The sequence below is a fragment of the Callithrix jacchus genome, chromosome 2 (assembly GCF_049354715.1).
Source record: "Callithrix jacchus isolate 240 chromosome 2, calJac240_pri, whole genome shotgun sequence".
Classification (NCBI taxonomy): Eukaryota; Metazoa; Chordata; class Mammalia; order Primates; family Cebidae; genus Callithrix; species Callithrix jacchus.
Genome location: NC_133503.1, coordinates 114467112 through 114485750, shown reverse-complemented (window position 1 = coordinate 114485750; position 18639 = coordinate 114467112). Strand labels below are relative to the sequence as shown.

Below are 18639 nucleotides of genomic sequence, written 5' to 3'. Positions count from 1 at the left end.
TCCTCCTTAGTCAATCCTTGATGACTCCAGAGACGGCAGCGCTGTTAGTTTCATCATATTATTTAAAAGAGTGTGTTGAAGAAAAAGTTAATAGGGCCAGATGAGTATGTGCATTACATTACAAAAGAAAGTTCATTTTTCACACTTTTGTCATCATCAGTCCCTCTATTTTATATACCACTATCCTGACCTCTTAGGCTTTTCTAGAATCTCAGTGAGCAATTCCAGAGAGCCAAGAAATATTTTTTTAAAAGTACCATTTTTCAACAATAGGTGTATGAAAATAAAAACAGTTTGATCATCTCCTCTCACCAAAGGTTCAGCATTTTTAGACGGTAAGTAAATAGAAGGTAGTTTTAAGGTGTACTAAAGCTGGGCAAGAAGAAGTAGTCTGGAGATAAACAAGAGCTGGAGAGATGGGTGGGATAGTCTACAGCCCTGTGACCCCTAGCGTGGTCTGTAGAACAGCGATGGCTGCAACATCTGGCAGAATTCAGTCCCTTTATCCCTCCAACCTACTGAATCAGAGAATCTGATTTTTTAAAGGATTCCCAGGGGATTTGTATGTACATTGAAGTTTCAGAGCTCAGCTCTTGGAGCCCTGAGAGGCAGAGTTCTGAGTAAATCTGCCCCGACTGAGGCTCTCAAATGTTGGTATACATAGGAAACAAGCTCCGCACTACCACCATGAAGTTGTGCATACATTTGTACTCTCACAGTACTTAAACATTTTTCTTTTTGTGTCTCTTGTGGTATGTTATTAGTTCCCTTTCTCTCTGCTCAACTGTGAGCTCATCAAAACAAACAACAAAAACAAACCCTCTGTGTAGTGTTAGCACCACAACATAATGACAAAGGCAAGGTGATTGTTTATGTGCTAGGCCCTGTTCTAAGAACTTTTAATGAATTAGCTCATTGAGTCATCAGAACAGCCCTATTGGGTAGGCATGGTTGTTACCTCCATTTTACAGACGGGGAAGCTGAAGCACAGATAAATAACTTGTCCAAGGTGATACTATTCAGTGGTAGACCTGTAATTAGAATCAGTTTAATAGCAGTCTGATTCCAGAGTTCAAGGCAGCAGACACTCGCTCCATGAAGGCTTGTGAATTGCATTCCACTGTAAGTACACCAACTTTAGATGCTGTCTTCCCACTTTAAGAAATAGGCCACAGTAATCAAAACAGCATAGTACTGGTACCAAAACAGAGATATAGGCCAATGGAACAGAATAGAGGTCTCAGAGGCAAGGCCAGACATCTACAACCATCTGATCTTTGACAAGCCTAACAAAAACAAGAAATGGGGAAAGGATTCCCTGTTTAATAAATGTTGTTGGGATGACTGGCTAGCCATGTGCAGAAGACAGAAACTGGACCCCTTCCTGACACCTTACACTAAAATTAACTCCAGATGGATTAAAGACTTAAACTTAAGACATAACACCATAAAAACCCTGGAAGAAAACCTAGGCAAAACCATTCAAGACATAGGCATAGGCAAGGACTTCATGACTAAAACACCAAAAGCATTGGCAACAAAAGCCAAAATAGACAAATGGAATCTAATTAAACTCCAGAGCTTCTGTACAGCAAAAGAAACAATCATTACAGTGAACTGGCAACCAACAGAATGGGAAAACATTTTTGCAATCTACCCATCTGACAAAGGGTAACATACAGAATCTACAAAGAACTAAAACAGATTTACAAGAAAAAAACAAACAAACCCATTCAAAAGTGGGCAAAGGACATGAATAGACACTTTACAAAAGAAGACATATATGAGGCCAACAAACATATGAAAAAATGCTCATCAACACTGGTCATTAGAGAAATGCAAATCAAAACCACATTGAGATACCATCTCACGCCAGTTAGAATGGCGATCATTAAAAAATCTGGAGAAACAGATAGTGGAGAGGATGTGGAGAAATAGGATCACTTTTACGCTGTTGGTGGGAGTGTAAACTAGTTCAACCATTGTGGAAGACAGTGTGGTGATTTCTCAAGGACCTAGAAATAGAAATTCCATTTGACCCAGCAATCTCATTACTGGGTATATAACCAAGGGATTATAAATCATTCTATTATAAAGACACATGCACACATATGTTCATAGTGGCACTGTTTACAATAGCAAAGACCTGGAACCAACCCAAATGCCCATCAATGATAGACTGGACAAGGAAAATGTGGCACATATACCCCATGGAATATTATGCAGCCATAAAAAACGATGAGTTTGTGTCCTTTGTAGGGACCTGGATGAATCTGGAAACCATCAACCTCAGCAAACTGACATAAGAACAGAAAATCAAATACCACATGTTCTCACTCACAGGCAGGTTTTAAACAATGAGAAGGCATGGACACAGGGAGGGAAGCATCACAAACTGGGGTCTGTTGGGTGGGGAATAGGGGAGGGACAGTGGGGGGCAGGGAGTTGGGGAGGGATAACATGGGAAGAAATGCCAGATATAAGTGATGGGGGGATGGAGGCAGCAAACCACATTGCCATGTATGTACCTATCCAACAATCCTGCATGATCTGCACAGATGCCCCAGAGCCTTAAGTACAATAAAAAAAATAAAATAAAGAAAGAAATGGCATTCTGAAGGTGACTAAGGAGAAAGTCAAATCATTGATATTGCTTTAGGTCAATAAGACAGTTTTCTGATGTGTTCTGATATTGTCAATATCAGAACACATCACAGATGCATAATGTTTAATGGGTTCATTCTGAAAGGACACCTCAAATCTGTTATGAAATTGTGAAGTACCCAGACTATTTCAAAGAGCAAGATTTTGTAGAACAACAAGAGTAAATGAAGACTTCCTGACATGGTGATTTATTTCTTTTTTTAATCTTTATTGAAGTATGATTTACATAGAATAAATTTCACTTTGACATACAAGTTTTAATGAATTTTGGTAATTGTATATAGCTATTATAATCTTTGCCATATAAATATATAGATAAATTCTTTTACTCCAGAAAGTAGCCTTTGCGTCCCTTTGCATTTTATCATTCCTCCTGACCTCTGGCTCCAGGTAATCATTTATTTTACTTTCTGTCAATGTAGTTTTACCTTTTCCAGATTGTCATACACATAGAATCATACAATATGATAGTCGTTTCAGTCTGGATTGTTTTGCTTAATATACAGGGCTTTTGAGATCCATCTGTATTGTTGTTTTGATCAGTAGTTTTTTTCTTTCTTATTGATAAGTAGTATTTCATATCATAGATATACTCTGATTTGTTTACCAGCTCGCCAGTTGATGGGCATCTGGGTTATTTCCAGTATTTGGCAATTATCAATAATGCTGCTATGAGTACTCATATAAATTTATTTGTGTGGAAATATGTTTTCATTTATCTTGGGTAAATATCTAGAAGTGGGTTTGCTGGGTCTGCCATACTGTTTTCCAAAGTGGCTATACTGTGTTGCACTTCCAGCAATATATTAGAGTCTGGTTGTTCTTATCCTTGGCAACACTTGATATAGTCAGTCTTTTTAACTTTAGCTATTCTAGTAGATGTTTAGTGATCATTCTTGCTTTAGTTCTAATGTGCCTTTTCTTGATGGGTAATGATGTTGAGCATCTTTCTTAGGCCTATTGTTCATTTGCATATCTTCTGTCATAGCCTGTGCAAATCTTTAGCTTACTTTTAAAAAAAAATAGGCTTTGTATCCTTTTTCTATTGAAAATTATGTATTTTCAAAAACAGTCTGGATTCAAGCCCTTTGTCAAATATATGGTTTTCAAATATTTTCTCAGAGTCTATAGCTTGCATTTTTATTTTATTTTAAATTATGGGGTTTTATGATACATAGAAGGCTCATTCCTTTGTGGCTGCTTTCTACATGACAGCTTGAACTATGTATGCTTAGTTGGGTGGCAGTGGTGGCTGTACCCTGGCTTGCTCATGTTGTTGGTCACCCTGAAGTCCTTGTTAAGGCCCTCAGCCTTGGAGGTGAGCAGCCCTGGCTGCTGCTATCCAATGGCTTCATTTCCTTAATTGTGTCTTTGGAGAGCAAAAATGTTAAATTTTTTATTAACTTCATTTTACCTATTTTTTTCCTTGGTTGTGCTAATTGTGTCATGTTTAAGAAATTTTTACATAATCCAATGTCATAGAGATTTTTTTCTAGAAGTTTAATAGTTTTTTACATTTAGGTCTACCATTTCATTTCTAATTAATTTTGAATCCGACATAGAAATTTAAACCCTGCTTTCACAAGAGTCCTCTCTTTTTGCTGATGTACCACAGAGCTCATCACATAACTCTGTCAGGTTAACCATGGTCATGTAGAAACTAGAATAAAAGAGTGTGTGTGTGAGACACTCAGGCAAATGTTTTAAAGCTGGTAGCTGTTCAGTTCCCAAGTTCTATAATAAATGGTATTGTTTAAATTAGGCTTGTGGGTTGTTGTGTGTGCTGGATGTGCAGAAAGAATGTGAGGGAAATAACTTATGGTAGATATGGACTTCAGGTAATTTTTTAAAGTCATTAAACTCTTGGCAGATATATTTGAAGCAAAGTTAACTGGATAGAATAAGGAATGACTGTAGTGCCCATTTATGCCTCCAAGTTTTGTTGAATCTTAAATATTAGACCAAACGATATTGTTTTGCTTGGTTTTTACTTCTCTGCCTATTTCCATGAAGCACAAACTCTTTATTTGAAGAGAATAAGCTATTTTTAAATTTCTGCAAATCAATTTGAAAAAGGGAAGAACCAATGGGAGAAAATTTCAGTCTGATGTTCTTTTTCCTAGCATGCCTTTTACGGTTACCACTCCCACATCCCCTGTTTCTAAGATAGTCTGAAACTTCAAAATGCCTACAAAAAGATCTCTGTCTTTAGGTTGTTTGGAATTGTTAATTATTGGTGGCAATGGATGAGTGTTCAGCACCTTGGAACTTTTGCAAAAGAAACTTAGTAAGGATACATTTGCTGTAGTTGGAAAAGTATTTGATGAACAGCTGACCTTTCAAATGTTTACATGAGTTCAATCTCTGAACTGCTAACGTTAGGAAGGTCCAAGTTCCAATTCAGACTCAGACACTGAATCCCTTTGTAGAGAAAGCTTTGAAATATCTTCAGCTGCAGTTTTTTCTCTCTCTCTCTTTAAGGCTAACTTCACCTACCAATTAATTGGTTAATGTTTGTAAATGTTTTGAAAAGGTGAAAAGCACTTTCTCAGGGAAGTGCCCTATTGTTCCCTCTCCTGATTGTGGTTTGCCATTCACCTGAGTAAGTGGATAAGCCACGGGCCAAGTTTGCATTGTAGAAAGGAAATGATTCTACATATACTTAGCCACGGGATGGAAAAATATGTTTCTTTCACATAGACTTTGTGAATAAAGCTTCCACTGTTCTGAGCAAAAAATGCAGAAGGAAGCCTTGTTGTCTGGATTAGGTCACTTATAAATACCTTTAAAAATATTTACATAAATGTCTACTGACTAACCAATTCTCTGAGCACATTCCATAAAAATTTCTTCTCCATTGCTTTTAGAAATTTGCTTTTTTTGGTCCATTGTGTTGTATATGAAGTCTCTTGTTCATGGTGCACAGTTAACTTAAAGAAGCCAATCCATCTAAAAGAACTGGGAAGGCTGGCTGGGGAAATTAACGAGAGCCTCCTTTCTAATTGTGGCTTTTTCCCCTGAGGTCCTGTTTCAACATACATTTTTTTTCTTTCCTAGCGTCAGTGACTTCATTGCTTAAGTGACTCTTTTAGATAAGTTCATGTGTCTCTCATGGGCTGCTCCAATCAGCAAGGCAGTCTCACCCCAACTAGTGTCACAACACTCCCTTTGTGGTTCTGGACATTATACAGAGAGCAGCAAGCCACGATATTTCCGTATCTTCGCTGGAAAATGGCATTTTTAAATTGCTCTAAATGCATGCATCATTTTGTGCTTGCAGTTGGAGTATAATGGGAATTATCAGAGAATTGCGTGTCTTTGCCATAGACTTCATCTGGTTCCCATGAAGGTAAGAAAGGACTGTGTTGTTATTACTGGAAATAGGCAAAAGAAGTCTAGGGATCTCTATTGAAGTTTGATCACACTTCGAAGGTGTGTGGAGACCAGAGAGGTCACACTTAGGTGTTTTATTTGACCTATTTAGAGTAGAAAAAATTTAAAAAAAAATTTTTTTTAAGTTCTCTAAAGTTTAAAATTTAGAAGTAAAAACAAAGCAACCCAAAACTCCAAAGTTTCCAGCACTCTAGAGGTTTCACATTTAAAAAATCTGGAATTCCAGCTTCTTTTTAAAAATGAGAAGATCTGGCATCTCAAGATGTGCATTCCTAAGGGGCAAAATTGACTAGATCAGAGCAGCAGCTGATTGTTTGGAAGGCTCACATCACCAGCTTGTAGCCTGGAGATATCAGCTGGAGGGTCTGCATACTCTGTTACTAAAAGAAAGAGTGACTATCATGCTTTGCATATCTATTTTCGGTTCAAAGGAAAGAAACTAAAGAAAATAAAAATAATGATGTAAGATGACGTATTTGAACCTTTATTCGGCTGTTTATAGTCACAATGTCACAAGGTTATTCAACTATGAACAAGTTAAAATATACTTCCTTTGATTCTTCTGAGAGGAAGGTGTAGTAGATATCTGTTCTATATTATGCAGGCCTAAAAAGCAAATTAAATATTTTTCAAAATGGCATATCTAGAGGTTTAAGGCCTTTCAAGCAAAAACTTGACCACTCAGCAGCAAAATAATCGCCACGGCAGTCTGTTAAGAACCAGGATTATATTTATATCTAGAGAGGGTAAAATGACAACTGGACATCACCAGTATCTTTTTACTGAAAAGGATGGATCAATTTGTGAAACAGATTTTATTCTGGGATATCTTTCATTGATAATTCTGCCTGTATCCACTAGATAGCAAATAGTATCTAATGGACATAAATGGCTTTCTAGTCTAGCTTCTTGGCATTAATTCTTCTTCTTATTAGCATCCAGGTTTCCTACTGGGGTGTTTATCTCTCTCCCACTGAGAGCAGTCCTGAGGAACTGGGGTGAGTGTATCAAACTGCCTTGGAATCCTAAAATAGAAGCCCTTGGATCTTACCTTCTGCTTCTGGGTGTAAGCCAAGAAATGGGCATGTGACCTAAGCTTGGAAAGTTGAATTTTCCTGGTTAATTTAATCTTGAGTGGAATGGTGCAAAGTTGGAAGCAACAGTTGGAGCTCATGCGTTCAAGGGATATTGCCCTGATGGTTAAGTAATCCCTAGCCTTGCTCCTATCCTGTTCTCAAGTCTGGTTTCCTATATCCCCTGTCAATTTCATGAGATTCACCAATATTCTGTGGGGTTTTTTTTCTTTAGTTTTCCTTTTGGCAGAGTGGTTCTCTGTTGCGTACAGAGAGCTCTAACTTACATGTTCAGGCTCTGACCCTGTCTCCCTGCTACCAGCCTTGTCCCCTCCCCACCATCTCTTGCCTGGAATATCATAATAGCCTTCTCAATGATCAAAGTATATATATGTGTGTGTGTGTGTGTTTATATATATATATATATATAAAACCTTTGTGACCTTATCTCTTTCTCCCTCCTTGCTATACTGATCTTCTTACTGGTCCTCTCCTGCCAGGCATAATCCTGCCCTAAGCCATTTTCACTGGCTCTTCCTTCTGCCTCAATTACTTTTTCTCCAGATAGCCACTTTGGCTTACTCCCTCACCTCCACCTTCATCAAAGGTAATATTCTCATGTTTAAATATCAGGTACTTGGTGAGGCCTTCCCTGACCACCCTGTTTAAAAAGCCAAGACTCTCCCACTATAGGCATTATCTACCCATTTCCAAGCTTATTTTAAATTTTATTTTACAGAATTTTATCACCATCTAAAATACAATATTATTTTTCTTATTGATTTTTTAAAGATTGTCTGTTTATGCCTACCAGAATGTAAGTTTCAAAAGGGCATAGTGTTCACTGCTGTTAACCCCAGCATATAAAATAGTGCTTGGCACATTAATTTGTTGAATAAATGATGTGGCTTTGGGGGAGCACTTTTGTTTTATTTGACTTATATTGTTAAGATCAAGCACAGTGCATGGCACAGCATAGGTACATAATAAATTTTGTTTTTGTTGTTGTCCCTGACTGCTAGGACTATTAAAGCAGACAGTCTTCAGGATCTAATCCTGTCACAGTTTCACTGGTTGATAAGTGGTTTGTAATAATCATAGGGGCTAACTCCACCCAGTATTTGAGCTTGCATTTATTTTGATGGAAAAAAAAAAAGCAACCTGATCAGGATAGAACTTGCTTAAAGAAAGGCTCAGATTAGTTTCAGTGAGTTTACACAGTCAGCGTTTTGGTGGTGAGGCTCTGAAGTTGAATCAAGCCAAGAAATACAATTGATCATCCTAGTCTGCAAATTTCATTTGCAAGTTCAATTGAAGTGTAAGTGTAATGGGATCATGTTATTAGTTCTCGTAGAGGCAAAGATTTCCAGGATAGGAAAATCTGTGTGTGCTTGCTGGGTCAGTGAGAAATGGGCTGGCAATGCAGTGTTCCTGGGGGCACTCCTGGGATGGAGAGACACAGGAAGGGACTATTACTAAGCAAGGTGTTTTGATCCCTCTCTCCTTTCTCTACCCTCCCCCTGCCCACCCAGCCTTCTGATTGAAACAAACGATTGTGGTATTGTGACAAAAAGATAAATATAATTTTAATCCAAATTTAGTTCATTCTTTCAGTCAGAATATTTCTTTTCTTCCTTCTGCAATTAAACATTCTATTTTCTTTTTCCACTGCAAAATTGTGTCTTTTAGGTTGGCAGGGCTTCAAGTGGTATTAATTGTAATTTCTAATTATTTAAACTATTTCAGTGATTAGTGAGAACTACTTCTATGATTATAGGATAGTGTTGAACAATGGAGTTCTTTCAAAGTTTCATTGGTCACTTTCAATTTAGTTAGAAAAAAAATCGCAAAGGCAAAAATATAAGTTTTGAGAAACTACCCTTTTTAGTATCAAACACTCATTTGTGTTCTTCTTTTCAGAAGTAGAGTAAAAATTTTGCTGTGCACTTGAGAGAATAGTTCTTGTGTTAATTTCTTCATAATGCAAAGAGAACTTCTCCCTTCTAAGCAATTTTTGAAATGCTGAGATACTTTTTTTCCTTTATAACTCAGCTCTGGAACCAAAACTTTCTTCCTTGGATTTGTGAATTCCCAACCCCCAAGAGTATATAGTCCAAGTTTATTTTGAGCCTTTTTTTCTTTTCAATGAAAGTAGTAAATGGCACTGGCAATATTTGAGTTAGATAAATTCCAGTTAAGGTAAAGTCCAACTTGTTTGAGACCGGCTATTCAAATCAAAACCACCTAGGGCAGGAGGTGGTTCTGTTCCATCCATGTGTCCGAGGGAATAAGAGAAGAGCTCTGTTAATGGGGGTAGAGAGTTGGCTCTCAAACTTCCTGTGCACATATCTGTTGAAGAAATAAGATAATTATCTAAGAACTCTAAGCAAGAGTTTACTGTTTTGTTTGGGGTTTGCTTTTTGTTTTATTCAAGCTCACATATTTACGAAAGTCAAATGTGTTATGTGGATGTTTAATGGATATTCAGATGGCAGCGTCAGTGTCCTGTTTTTATTTTATGTCTGCTTTATGAGGTCAAATAAAGTAACTGTCCAACTCATACAGTGTGATCCTTTTCATTATTTATCAGATAATATGCATTTATAGTCAGTGGAACAACAGTAAGCTCCAGATAGTGAGTACCATTCTTACTAAGTTTTCTATCCCGAGACCACAGGAAATATGTCTCCAATGTTCAGGATGTAGTAGGCACTATATACATGCTTAATGTAAATTAACTGAATTATGGGATGGTGGTTGTTGTTTTATTGTGATCTAGTTTTTCGACTTATAGAAATGCATCAATGATCTCTTTGATATGTTCTATTCTCATTAGTATGCCTTTGAGAGTTTCTTAGGATACACATATTAGGCTTATAAGAATAGTTCCTTGAATTTGAATGACTTTATGAGAAACATTTATATTGATTATTTTATCATGTTTTCACCACATCACTGTGAAATTAGAAGGCATGGAGACCAAAAGTTTAAGTGATTGTTTTTCATCATTATTTACTCTGACACCTAGGCCAGTTCTCCATTTTTTACTAACCATGTAGTGGGTATAATGAAAACAATTGATTGCCTAATAAAAAATTGTCTTCCTAAAGGCTTGTTGATTGACAGGGTTAAAACAAAATCATGATGTGGAACTCAGAAATAAAGCTCCTGACACCTTTACATTATTGGCATGTGTTTTAAGGCTTTAATTGAAGTAGCTGTTTTCAAAATTCAAGTTCAGCCTGATGGAAAAATCAACTCAGGGCTATCTATGGAGGATTGTTTACTTGATAGGTTAGCACAACACTTGCTGGTTCATTCCAAGTTTGGCTTTTTACTGGGTACACCTGAAGGTTGGTATGTACCCACATTGCAAAATAGTTTTAACAGCAAATTCAACAAGATGGAAATGCCTTCTCAATTATTATACTAATACACCTAGTGTTCAACTCCCATGTGGGAGCATTGAGAGCTGATTTGAAATGAAAACCTTTACAGTAAAACACTTATTTAAGGTCTGCAAACATATTAGAAAGACATAGCCTATCCTTCCTTAAAATTGCTTAGAATTTTTTTTCCCTTTGCTTTGCCTACCTTTTATGGTCTTTCTCATTCTCTTAGCATCACAAGGCCTGAGGTTCTATTCAGTTACCTCTTATTTCCATACACAGTTTTTGCCGTTGGTTCTGTCAAAAAGATGATCAATATTTCATTGACTGATGTTTCAGATTTTAGATCTGGAAATGTCCTGTTTTTTTTTTTCACCAAAATTTAATCATCCCAATCATTAAGGTTGTCTTACGTTTGCTCAGATCAAACTTTCATTTCCTAAATTTTATTGCAGAGATAGAGTCTGGATTTTTGTTTGTTTTATTTTATCTTCTTTCAGTGATGGGGTCTGGCTATGTTGCCCAGGCTGGAGCACAGTGGCTATTTATAGGTGAGATCATGGTGCACTGCAGCCCCAAACTCCTGGGCTCAAGGAATCCTCCCACTTCAGCCTCCTGAATAGCTGAGACTGCAGGTCCGTGCCAACATGCCCAGCTCTAAGACAGAGTTTATTAATGCCTCCAGAAACTTTTATTAAGACAGTTGAATTCTATTATACTTATTTTTCTCTAACTGAGCTCATCTAAAAGTTTCAAACATTTTTATTTTCTTTTTATACTCTCGGATTTTAAAAATCTTGAAATACATCCAACTATATGTTTGACTCAGATTTAATTGTAATTCATTATAACTTCCAATTTTTTTTTCATCTTAATATATGAACAGGGACCTTACTCTGTTCCATTTTCCTTTTGTTAATTCTTATCCTTTAGGATGTGCCTGTTATAGTCATAGGATAAGCTTCATACATTGTTATTTACTTAATGAGTAAATTCATAGTAGCCTATACCTGTATTTCTTAATAGTGACAACAACATTTTGAACATTGTTCTTATATAAATGCTAGATAAGCAAGAGTGGTAACAAAACAATGAATTTTTTTTTAACAGAACTGAGGGTTATTGCAACTATTAATGCATAATAATGTGTTGAAGAAAATGGTAAATTTATATCAATATCTTTTTATGTCCACCTTGTTCACCCTGTCTTTTGATATTTGAATAGGACAGCAACAGACTTTAATGACTAATCTTACATGGTTATCTTCTTCTATCACTTGATTAAAGTTTTAAAAGAGTACCCCAATTCTTAGAACAAAATATTATCACTTGGTTGGGGCAGAGATAGCTTAACCCACAAGAACAACTTATGCATAGCATAACTGCCCATACCTTACCAAAAATGAGACTCTGATTCTATATATATTATTCTAAGCTTGTTAGCCTTTGAGAGCAAAGCAGTCACGGGATGTATTCTTTAAGTTGGTGATAGGTTTTTGTTTAACAAATGTTAAGCAAATGGGGTCTAAAGTCCCTGTAAATTTAAAGAGTGAACGTTGGGTTGCTAGCCCAGTGATTAAGAACTCCATAGATGTCATATTTCATGGGTAGATATAAATAACTGAAACTTCTTATCTACAGTGACCTCAGTAATTTTTCTCAGTGATGGAGCAGGCATCTAAAGGTTAGCTCTTTAAAGTTCAAAGGTAATTCAGACAGTGAGACATTGGATCAGATGTGTGAGTGGATTTTTCATCTAATGTGCATCAATGTGAAAGGGCTTTGGAGTTTGCCTGCCTGACTGAATCCTGGCTCTCGTATTTGCAAGCCCTGTGGAAACGCTAGTAAATGATTTAAGATTTTTGTGATTGTTTTCCTAATGCATAAAGGGTGTAATTATAGTACTATCCTCATAAGGTTGTTGTAAACTTGAAATGATACACTCAGCTTAAAGTGCTCAGCAGTCAGTAAGAGTCAGATATTATTATTCCTCCCTTTCTATGAGGTATTTCTAGATCTTTTTGTTGCCATCTGCTCAACTTTTCCAGGACATACCTGACCCAGGGACTACTTCAGTCTGCTCTCACAGACTTCCCCTCTCTTCCCTTGTTCCTTTCCAAACTGACAATGGTGTGGAATGCAATCTTTCTAATTTGTTGTCCCTTTCATTTTCAGAGTTTTAACATTGTTTACTAAGAGAAAACAGAGTTTAACAAGCGTGAGGTGTTAAAACTTAAGTTCTACAGAGTCCTTACAGTTATGATCTCTGATATGATTCTTGCTTTCTTTGCAGAAATGTTCTTCATTCATTCATAAAGTACCCACTTTCTCCTTTCTCCAAGAAGACCCTCTTTTAGAAGTACAGAGTGTGTGTGCTTGTTTGATGGGATAACAATTACAGATTTCTGCTCCATGCAGGAAAGGTTCCTTTGGGAATTCTTTTACAAACTCAGCACAAAGTATGTTATATTAATAATTTCTCAGATTCAAAAAGTGCTTGTGGTTGCTCAGTATGGGACTTCTGAAAAAATGTGTAGCTGCAATTTGTGGGGAAACTATATTGAGAAATACGTTGTGAAATTTATCTTTTATAAGGGTATTGTTGATGTTTTTGTTCCATTTGTTGTCCTCTTTTGAATAACTCTTAGGAAAAATTCCTGTCTTGCTTTAGTATCAGTTGATTATTAATTTATTTTCCTAAGTCATTGTTCCATCTTGGAATTCATAGTATATATAAGTGATAAAGCTCATCTTTTCTAATATTTTGCCTTTTTTTAACCTCATCTTTTTTCCCCCTTTTTCTTTTTAGTATTTACATTTTAACTTAGTGACTTTATATTTTAAATATCTTTGTAAGCTACCTTAAATATTTCCTAAAACCAAGGTAGCTGTTTTATTTGTAGGTCTTCAAACTATGGCATCCTAAAATCCATAATTTCTTCACAATAGTTATAGATATTATTTGTCTATCTCCATGTACCACGAACTTTACAAAAACATTTTATAAATTATCTTCTTGAATCTTCATAATAGCACTATGCAGAAGATATTATTTCCCTTTTTAGGTGAGAAAACGAAGGTATAAAGAGGTTAAGATCATAAAATTAGTGTATTAGAAAGTCATGTTTTGAATTCAGTGGGACCCAGAACTTGGGCTCTGTCCTCTACCATTTCTAATTACTTGAAAAAGGATAAAGTAAATAGGACCTCTGTGTTTTGAAGGCTTATTGACTTACGACTTTTGTATGTTAGGGGCATAAGTATGTTAGCAATCCAAATCTTTGTTGGCAATGGTATTTGAACAGTTCAATGTCCAAGGACTTTAAAATATGTTGTGATAACTTAGCATTATTGTTAAAAGTCAAATTACAGATTAAAGAGAGCATAATAGGCACCTTTATTTGCAATCATCTCTAAGATAATTTTACCTGAATTTATTTAAAATGTGTAGAGTGGCCAGAGAAGACTATAAGGTGCATCATTACAAATTACAATTTTTGTGAAATTATGAAATTCAATAATTGGTTGTGTGAAGAAAGATACTCTTAGGGATCAACTTTCATTGTTATTGTTGTTCGTTTTTTTTATTTTATTTTAAAAATCTACCTGACAGTTCAGAGAGGTGTTGTTCATTTTAAAAATGAATTGTAAATTCATCTGAAAATGAGCTAATATCCTTGCGTGTTTCTATTTGCTGTGTCTAAAAGCCAGAGTGCTTCATTCCAGCCACACCTCCGGCTGTACTGATGAATCGTGAAGGAGAGAGGAGTGAAGAGCAGCCTGTTTTCTTCTGCCCTTGACTGAGAAGTCCAAATATATTTTCTTTAGAGTATGCTTTATTGTCTTTCTACAGAATATTAACTTATAAGAGAAAAAAATTTTCTTCTCTTTTTGTTCCCAATTTCCTTTAAAAAATTATTTTCCTTACAGTTTTGGAAAGCATTCTCCTTCCAAGCATTTAAAAGCTTTTTTGGCTTCAAGTGCCACCAGTGTTAACACTGGCAATTGGTGCAACTTACAATAGTGCATTAAATATAAACCTAATTTTTACATCACTTGCTGAAAGCAATTTGTGATAAACCCTGTTGGTAATGATATGAATTATATGGCATTATGAATTATAATTCATATGTGATATGAATTATATGGTATTATTAATTATTGCATGTGTGGCTCATGCAATGGAACTATATGGATGGAGGCATTTACATGTTAACTTCACTATTAATGAGTCTCTACAGATTAATTTTTGTTGTGTCTTTGTCAGCTTTGAATAAGGCCATGATCAGTTTCTGTGTCCTTGAGTTAGGTAATTTCCTGTCTGGGAAAGAGACACTGAGTAATTAAAATAAATGATTTTAAGTACTTTTTGGAATTTCAAATTAACTTCTGACATAAACCTTTCTCATCTGGATAACTTCTCCGTCTTGAGATTTTTAGCGGCATCCCCTGTTCCCTTCATGTAGTTAGAACATTGTAGGGTATTTGACCATTTAGCAGGTTGTATCAAGTATTTTGAAGCCTCCTGACGAGTACACAGAAGCATCATTTTCTAAACTTTTCTAGTCTGTCTCTTTTTGTGAACGGGGGCATTTGTTTTGGTTTTAACTGCCCCGTATTTGATTTTAGTCTGATTGATGTTTCCTCGGCCCTGGACTCTGCACAGTTATGTTTTGCTTAGAGCACTCACCTTCAGTGAGTCTAACTTTCCTCTTTGCTTCCTTAGTTCTCTAGAGACCTTTTGGCTTCGTGTTTATTTTTTTATTGTTGTTCTAAGGTCTGTGCCTTTACAAAATTAGATTTTCCCCTCAATTTAACCTTGCTTTTTAAAATAGAAGGTGAAAGCAACACTATCCTCCACCCTTTCTCAGCTTCAGCTGAGGTTCGCATGAGAGAAGCAAGCACTACTGAAAATGACTTCAGTGGTTGTTTTCTTGTCCCCTGAGAGTGGTACATAGGTAGTGCCCTTCTGGATGCATAGAAGAGAATTAATTCACTCCGTTAACTGATGCCTTTGGGCATTAGAGCTTATCTGACACAACCCGAGTTTAGAAGGACAGTGAAACTTGGTTAAAATGGATCCCCCAAAAACCAGTGGGATGAATGCTGCTCCCTCACTGCGTTCATTACACAAGGTCTTGTATAGGACACCCTAAGGTGGATTATTTCATTTAATATGAAACTTCACTTGAAAAGCTGTGAAAATAGGGCCACTGATAGAGCTTCAATTCGAACTTTCATTATCTTTTATTTATTTTTAAAAGGCTTGCAGGAGACCCAGGCTAATTCAAGTAGGTTGGTTTCTCTTGCAGCTGGAATGACAAATCAAAGACCTTGAGACCCTTGACTACCTCATGATAGGGACCATGTCCGTTTTGCACTCTTCTCTATCCTTAGCGAATAGAATTTCTGGCCTATTACAGGCATACGATAAATATTTTTGTTAAAAGTCAGATGTAATCTAGACCAGATATACTGTGCATGTTGATTCTTAATATCCTCCAAGATAGTTTTATGTGCTTTCATTTAAAATATCTACAGATTATAAATAGAATGTGAATCTGGTTATGGTCTTGCTGAGCCCCCAGATCTTCATTAAAGTGGGTGGATAAAAATTCAGAGAAGGCTAGGCTTGAGTGGATTTGTTTGATAAACCTGGTGAGTGAGAGAGGCAAGCTTCAACAAGAGAGTGTGTTTTACTCTGGAAGTCTGTCACAAGAAGCTGGGATTCTCTTGTTCCTGGGTGTCTGGCTAATGCTGCACCAGGTGAATAAAGAAGGAATTACAATAGGACATGCTTCCCATCAGGAACTGTCGTGAATCTCTGCTTTACTGGGAAGAAATTGTTCACTTTTGACATAAGAGTAATCATCAGTGACACAGTAATGCATGAAATAAAGTACTCACTACTATTTCCTGATCCATTTAAAAATAATTTAGGCTTAAACCGACATCAGAGATATTTTTTTATATTATACATATTAAGAACAATATGAATTTGGTGAAAAAGACTCTAAGAAAAACATGAAATCATTTATAAAATGATACAAGGCTTTGACAAATAGAAAACTTTATATGCTTTCAAATACTATGAAGCTATTTCTAAAAAGTATTAATTATAATAGCATTGTCTTGATTATCTTTGGTTTTTTACCCAGAGATTGGTATTTTGAGGCATCCCTTATAACTAATTGTGCTTTGTTAAAATCAGTTCGCCAACTGTGTGAGATTACATACAATTCTATGTGAATAAATGCACCAAGTAAGAAAACACACACATTTTTAAAATCAAGAAAAGAAAAACGAAATAGGTGAAAGGCTGAGAGGGATGAGTGGTGGTTGGAGGTGAGGACACAGAAGGCAGAAACACAAGACAATGGTGAGATCCTAATCCCTTAGGAAAAAAAAAAATCTTGGAATTAGTCTACTCCTCCCCAGTCTATAGATCTGAAATCTCAAGGTTGTCTTACTTGGGTCTTAAGAGTTAGTCTTAACCTCCAGCTAAGGTTTGGGTAACATTAGCCAACATCTCATGTTATTCTCCTAAGATTGTGCCAACTTCTCCCTTACTCCTTACCTAAACCACCACCATACAGCCAATTACTTAAGCTAAAACCTAGGAGTCATTCTTGATTTTTCTTTTTCCGTTACCTCCCATAACCAACCCATCAGCAATTGTGTAGCCCTATTTCCAAAATAAACTTTGAACCTATTTACTTGTCTCATTCTCACTGTCACCCCTGGTCCCAGACACCATCATTTTCTTCCTGGCTGACTGCAAGATAATTCTATTTTCCCTTTACACATTCTTGCTTTGTATACTTCATCCTTTCACAGCAGAGTGATATTTTAAAGCAGTAAGTAAAATAAATTATTTGTTTAACATCATCCAGTGGGTTCCCATCACTCTGAGGATTGAATGCAAACATTTGTGGCACGGGAGGGAACCTGGCCTGTCCTGTTATAACACCCACTCTCAACAGGCTCCCACCACACTGCTGGCCTTCTGGCCCCCACAGGGGCCAAGCTTTCTCCTGCCATAGGACTTGGGTTCTTGCTATTTCCTGGATGTGTTTGTCTTTCTCCTTCTCACTCCATTTTCTCATCTTTCCTTGTTAGCTCCCATGTCCCTCCTTGCAGAGGTCTTCCCTTTATATTTTATTCAAAGTTGTCCCCACTTAACCACACACTTTCTTTATTTCCTTCATAGCACTTGTTATGATTTACAACTTATTTATATACTATTCTCCTACCTCTCAGAGGCAGAAAACCATGGCTCTTTCACTGCTCTATTGCCACTGCCTAGAACAATCCATGGAATGTATAGTAAGCACTCCATAAATGTGGTTGAGTGAGAGACTCCTTTATTTAGATGTTCTCCTGTGCCTCTAGGAAACACTGGCCTACCAACTCTCTCTCCCTATGGCTTAGAGAAATCCACAGGCCTTGCTACTCCATATTTTGACTTTCACATAGCCCTTTCTTGCTTCCCCACCAGACTTCCTACAAATTGACTCATGCAAGCAGGCCTCAGGTGGGCTGTGGGTGGGAGCAAGCAATCCCTTGCTCCCTAAAGGCCCAAGAGCAGCTGAATCCCAGGAGAGGCACAGATTGGGCTGAAGCTGAGATTCTTTATGTATTCATTATTAAAGTCTGTGCCAGTAATTCAGTAAAATGACTTTTCAAAGATGTAATATATATCTTAGAGACTTCTGAGAAAGAAAATGGAGATTGCATTGCCCTTTCTGAAATCAGTTTTAATCAAAAAGGGGTTAGAGGAGCTCTGTGGAGTGAAAAGCATATTCTTACGGGTCTGCATTTCTTACATGGTTTTGGTTTTATGTTTATGTTTTCATTTTGATAGTTCTCTAAACAAAAAATTCATATGAGCACATTTTGGGTGACCTGGAGAACTGTAACAAAGCACTGTAGCAGCCTTTTCAGTCCTGCATATGCATTTGTGATTAATTGTTACCAACTGAAGGCCAAATGGTGTTAGTCCCCCCATTGTAGAAATGGAGGTTTTGCAGTGGTTTAAACAGAGTTGTGTTCCTCTACCTTTGTTGCCAAATGTATGTCCCCACATCACTTGTTTGTGGTAACTTCTCATTGATCTTGAC

The 18639-nt window shown here is 36.6% G+C and overlaps 1 long non-coding RNA gene across 1 annotated transcript in view; it reads left to right on the top strand.

Moving 5' to 3' along the window:
- The first annotated feature begins 5830 nt into the window (after positions 1-5830).
- The window catches only part of LOC118151460 (uncharacterized), a 53780-nt gene continuing 40971 nt past the window's right edge, over positions 5831-18639 (top strand). The window contains exons 1-2 of the long non-coding RNA XR_004739789.3: positions 5831-6013; positions 6993-7055. This is a non-coding gene — a long non-coding RNA (uncharacterized LOC118151460). The remainder of the gene's footprint in view (positions 6014-6992; positions 7056-18639) is intronic.